The sequence below is a fragment of the Callithrix jacchus genome, chromosome 2, assembly GCF_049354715.1.
Source record: "Callithrix jacchus isolate 240 chromosome 2, calJac240_pri, whole genome shotgun sequence".
Taxonomy (NCBI): Eukaryota; Metazoa; Chordata; class Mammalia; order Primates; family Cebidae; genus Callithrix; species Callithrix jacchus.
The window spans coordinates 21,360,248-21,366,247 of record NC_133503.1 but is presented as its reverse complement, the minus strand read 5'-3'; positions in this window follow the sequence as shown (position 1 = coordinate 21,366,247).

Below are 6,000 nucleotides of genomic sequence, written 5' to 3'. Positions count from 1 at the left end.
TAAGGAGTAGCTTGTGGAGAAGGCCCAAAATATACAAAACAGAGGCAAAGACCAGCTTTCCAAACCGGCAAATGTTATTTCCACATGGCTGCCTGTGATTCCCTGAATTTGCTTCCATCTCCTCTTTTTCTCCCTCCCTTGACTCTTTCATATAAGCATTCAACCAACCTTTATGGTAGACAATGAAAAATGTAATAAGGAGGATACTGAAAAGGTACTTCCAGAGTTCAGAAGAGAGAGACAGCCCTCCTAGCTGGCAGGAAGACACATTTGGAGAAGTTGGCATTGTAGCTGGTCCTTGGGAGATAAGAGTGAATTGGAGACAAGGTGAAGGAAAGGTTTCTAAGAGAGAGGACAGTGGAAACAAAGGCATAAACCAAGAAAACCTGGGGGTGATCATCAAGAACAGGGCCTCGCTTTGTTCTGCTGGAGCACAGGTTCATGATAAGGAGCAGTGGGAGGCAGAGCTTTCATTTCTCTGTCTATTGATTCTCTTCCTAAATATTTCAGATGAACAGAAGCCACAGTTTACAGAAAGAGGCCTTTAACCAAGTAACTGGTCCTGAGCGACTAGTCTTATCTCTTCCTTGTGCTGTGACATATCATAATTCCCAATTTGGAGAATGCATCAGGCAGGACAGGCTCAATCATATGGTAGTAATAAACAACCCACACATTTCAGTGGCTTAAAAATGTCAGCAAAGGTTTTATTCTCATTCATGCTATGTGACCCCTGCAGATCATCTGGGGACCCTGCTCTGCTCCAAGCTGTCCTTGGCCAGAGATTCAGGCTCAAGAAGCCGTCACTGCCCAGAGCTTTGCCTGTTTCTGTGGGAGGTGGAAAGAACAAGAGCAAATCATGCATCGGCTCCTAATGGCTTTTGCCCAAAGGGGACCCCGAGTGTGCGACCTGCGCAGCTGTGCAGGGCTCTGTGTTTGGAAGGGTCTTACCATTTATTCAGTGCTCTGCTATTGCCATTTTGAAAGTCTCAATAACTTTTAAACAAGGGGTGCAGGATTTTTATTTTTGAAGTTGGACTTGATCATAAGATTTGCACTGGCCAATGAGATGTGAGTGGAGGGACCCAGCTCACCTCCGCTCACATCTCAGTGGCCAGTGCAAATCTTATGATCACGTTCAACTTCAAGGAGCCAGGAGAGATGCAATCTTACTGTGTACCCAACAGAAAAGATGCTAGAAATATTTGATTAATGGCACTCGTGAAGACTACAGAGAATCTGAAGGTGATTTTTTCCAAGATATCCAGACAACTGTCTCAGTCTGTGTACGCTATGGCTGGATGAGTAGTTTTTTGCAGTTTCATATTTTGGTGCTTTGGCAATTTAAGTTGATTATGGAATTTATTTACACATTTCAATGAGAGTATTTAGATCAATTTAAACACCTCTTACCATTAAAAAAATTCACCTAGGTGCTGTAGGCATTCTCATACTTCCAGCTCTCCTTCATTTTTTGCCACTCTGCACTGATGTCTATGTCTAGAACTACAGGAACAAGTATTACTTGTGTATTAACCTAAAATTTCCTCTAGTGCAGGGATGCATGGCCACTTTCTCTATCTTTGCCATGACAAACATTACTAATAAATCATGGTCCTTTTCTTCTGCTGATCCCAATTTGAACCCTTCTCATTAGAGTGTTCCAGCTAGCCCCTGCCACTTGATCAGTTTTAAAATGAGATAAAACCAATTCATCATCTTGTAACAGGGAAGAAATGCTATTTAAAACCCAGACTGCTTCCTAAAAACTCAATAACAAATTAACTTTGGTCTTTATGCTTTTACATATTGGTTGATTTATTGATTCCTTCCTTGATTTAACAAGTATTGATTGAGTACCTACTATGTGCCCAGATACTGTTCTGGGCACTGGGAATGCTGATGGGCATGACAAGCTTGGCCCCTTCCCCTGTGGAACTCATATTCTGATACCGGTAAAGCATGTCAGCGAGTTTGTGTACGCAAGTTTGGGAGCAAGAGACAGAAGTAAACTACGCTCCAAGATAGAGGAAAGAAAATTCATTTGGGAGAAATTCTATTTGGAAAGTCCAGAGGAGGAGCTGAGAACTCCACAGGGAAATCCTCGAGAAAAACAAATACCTCCAGCATTTCCATCCTTATTCACCCTAAAGCTCAAATAAATTGATCTATACTTACTTACATATTTGCTAAGGTTTGGTTGGTTATCTTTCCTAGAGGTCACTATTTTTATAGATTCATTCATTCATTCATTCATTTGCTTGCTTCTTTAGTTAATGATTTTCTGAGCACTTACTATGTGCCAGATAATAGACAATTCCATAGGAGTTTAAATACAAATCAGAAGAAATTCTATCTTAAAGGAGTTCCCATGTTGAAATTTGGGGGGGGGCAGACAGGGATGCAGGGGCCACCTGAGGAGCAAATAATTACTTGGTAAAGCAGGAATGGAGGTGATGGTGCTAGAAGGGAAGGAGTGACCACCTTTGGCTGCACAGAAAAGGCTCTGCAGTGGGTAGAGGAAAGTGAGGAGAATTTTCCATAAGGAAGAAAAGGTCGAGGATATTTTAAGCAGAGGGAAGGGTATAGCAGAGCACAGAAAGATAGACTGGAGTGAATCTGGAGGGTTCGACAGGGATCGGCAGCTTTGGAATGTTGAGGGAAGATACGAGGTAAGGGAGATTTGTAGACTTAAGCCAGGGGAATCAGTGAAGTTCCTAGGATGAGATGAGCAGTAGGAGTAGGAGGAACATTTAGGGGCTCAAGATTCTCCTCAAACCAGAGATCACAGCCCCCAGATACCACCTATTTCTCTGCATATAGAACTGCTCTGATACTAATGGTGCACTTGCCTCCTTTGCTCCACTCTTGGACTTGAGCCTCCCCATTCTCTACAGCCCTTTGTGTGAAATGCAACAGATCATGACTGTTGCATGAGGGCATTACCCATTCGAAAAAGAATCGTAACTGCTTGAAGAGTAATCTCTCAGGTGGTGGTATGAAAAGTTTCATCGTTAAACCGCAGCCAACAGACCACAGCACCAGGACACCTGTGTCCTCCTCAAGACTATTTACAGCTGGAAGTCCAGAGTTGTAAGCATGTAGAACTTCACCTTTTGATCATGGTGAGGAGTTGGGCTTGACTCTGAGCAGTGTTCTCTTCAAGTCTTTTAAAGAGTCATCACACAGTGGGTGCTGAAGCCTATATTTGTACACTACTCTTTGTTTGCAAATACAGAGAACCCCCTTGAACTAACTCAAGCCACAGTGGGAGTTTATTGTAGGGATGCTGTTTGTACCATGTACCTATTTCACTTCCTTTTCTCTTTGGGGACTGACTTTCCTTGTTTGTAGTTTCGTGTATGTGATGAAGCAATACAGCATGCTCTAAACACACTTTTCTCTTCCTGGGCATGCAGAAAGACTTAATTTCCTTACTCCTCTTATAGTTATGTTTGAGCTATCTAATCTAATTTTGGCCACTTAGAATGCACATGACAGTGACATACAGCCTGGCCCTTAAAAATATCCCCTGTGGCCCTCTCTTCCCTCGCTATGACAAGCTGGCGGTCATGTGTTTGTGTGGCCTTCCTACAAGCATGAATGTGAAATACACTTTTACAGTGTTAAGCCACTGACATTTGGAGTTTGTGCTACTTGTCACAATAGACAAACCCCAAATCTCAGGAAAACTTGGTCTTTTCCAGCGAGTAGAATTTCATTTCCTTTACTCAGGAGACCAGCCCCACTGAGACCTTAATCTCAGTTGTACTCTCCTAGAGGAGGGAGTCTGATTGGTCTTCCACTAACTGAAGCCAGAAGAGAGGTCAAATTGCAAAAACATGGCTTCACCCACAGGAAGCACGCGAATCAAGTGGGTGGGAAAATGAGTTCTGAGGAAATGGAGGATATAGTCTACACACGGTGGGCCTGACAAACTGGATAGATATTTCTGCTTAGATTCTTCCCAATATAGTTCCAAGGAGCAGTGGGAGAGACCTACACTGAGCATCTTTCTTAAGGCCCTAGGCCCTGCTCGGCCAAGGCTGGCCTCTGCACCTTTCCTGTTGGCCTGAGATGTAAGCCGTGTTCAGAAGCCCCACCCCTTTCAGAAGGCCTTTCACTCCATCCCAGGATCTCTGTTGTGGTTGCCAAGGAGATTTCCAGCTATGAAGGGCCAAACTGGGACTCAGACCATGAAGCTGCATCATCTTCCATAAGCCACTGAGCAGCTGTTAGCTGTTAATGAATTTGACTCAGTACCACCCAGGAGCAAGATTTTGTGGACAAAAAATGAAAAACCTCCAAGTCGATGACACAGCTGGTCACATCCTCTGTTCCTGTTAGAGGAGATTCACCTTCTGAGGGAGAACAAAGACTTGTCACCAAGTATTCATGGCCACTGGGGCAGATGCAGCCCCGCTAGGTCTCCCCCAGGTCTTTTCCCTAAAGACCTCCTGCCGGTGGGGCTGTGATGTTCTGTAAAGGCAAATAAGTGTTTCTGGCACATCCTCCATTGACAGCTGTCTACAGAGGCAGAGGGGTCTGGTTTGCATATGGTGCATTTACATGTGGAAGAATCCTCCAAACCTTTTTGAGTCTTCTGGATGTAAATGCCAACCTTGGGAGCGTGAGGGAAGTCAGTGGTAGCTCAACATAAATACAGACATTATTTTTTACAGGAGGGTGGAGGAGCTAGCTGGCAAGACTAGCAAAGTGCTTTGATAAATCTAAGGACATTCCAGGAAGAGAGAGTGGAACAGTTTGGAACACAGAGCCTTGCTTAAGGAAGCAAATAGAACCTTCTCTTGAAGGACAAAGACCAGGTGATCATACAACACAGAGCATCTGCTGGAAACCTGTGGGGTCCGAATGGTTGACAATGACCTCGTTATTTCTAGTTCCAAAATATATCTGTTTTTTTGTTTTTTGTCTTTTTGAGACAGAATTTTGCTCTTGTTGCCCAGACTGGAGTGCAATGGCATGATCTTGGCTCACTGCAACCTCTGCCTCCCAGGTTCAAGCAGTTCTCCCGCTTCAGCCTCCTGAGTAGCTGGGATTACAAGCACCCACCACCACATCTGTTAATTTTTGTATTTTTAATAGAGACAAGGTTTCACCACATTGGTCAGGCTGGTCTCAAACTCCCGACCTCAGGTGAGCCACCTGCCTTGGCTTCCCAAAGAGCTGGAATTATGGGCCCAAAATATATCTTGAATGCATCTAGTCTCCATGTCTATTGCCAAACCTTTTGCTCTCCTTGGTTACTGCAAGAAGCTCCTGACTGTCTCCCTGTTTTTGCTCTTGTCCACTTCCAATCCATTCTCTCCAGTAGCCCAGGTAATTTGCTTAAAATTGGAGCATGAGTCACCCTCAGCTCATGCTCTCCGAAGTCTTAGAATAAAGCAGGTTCCTTTTGTGGTCGTGAAGCAGTTGCCCTGGTCCTTGCTTTTCTCTCCATCCTCCTTTAGTTCTCTTCTCTCTCACTTACTATCCTCCCGTCTTCCCTGTCTCCCTTCCAGGTACCAGCGGCTTTCCCTCTGCCAGGCTGCAGCGCCTGCTGTTCATCTCACAGTGGATTCCTCCTTCCTCACTCTTCTTTGGCCTCAACATCGCCTCCTCAGGGAGGCCTTTCCTGACCATCCCAATTCAGCAGAGCCCCTTTACCCCCTTATTCTCCCTCACCACATCCCGCTTGTTGTTTTCATAACTCTTACCTAGCCCATAGTCACAAATCCATGCGACTGTTTACCTGTTATCACCTGAACCTCCTGCCAGACTGTAAACACCACAAGGCACGGCCATGACTGTTTCCTTTGCAGACTGGACAGCCCAGTGCCCGGCACAAAAATATTTGTTGATTAAATTAATGGTTTGGCCTCTAAGCAGAGTGCCTACAAATACAGGGTTTGGATTCACATGGGCCCGAGTTTAGCTCTAGCTCTGCCCCTTGCCAGCAGGGAGACCTCCGGCCAGTGGCCTCCTCTCCGAGCCTCCATT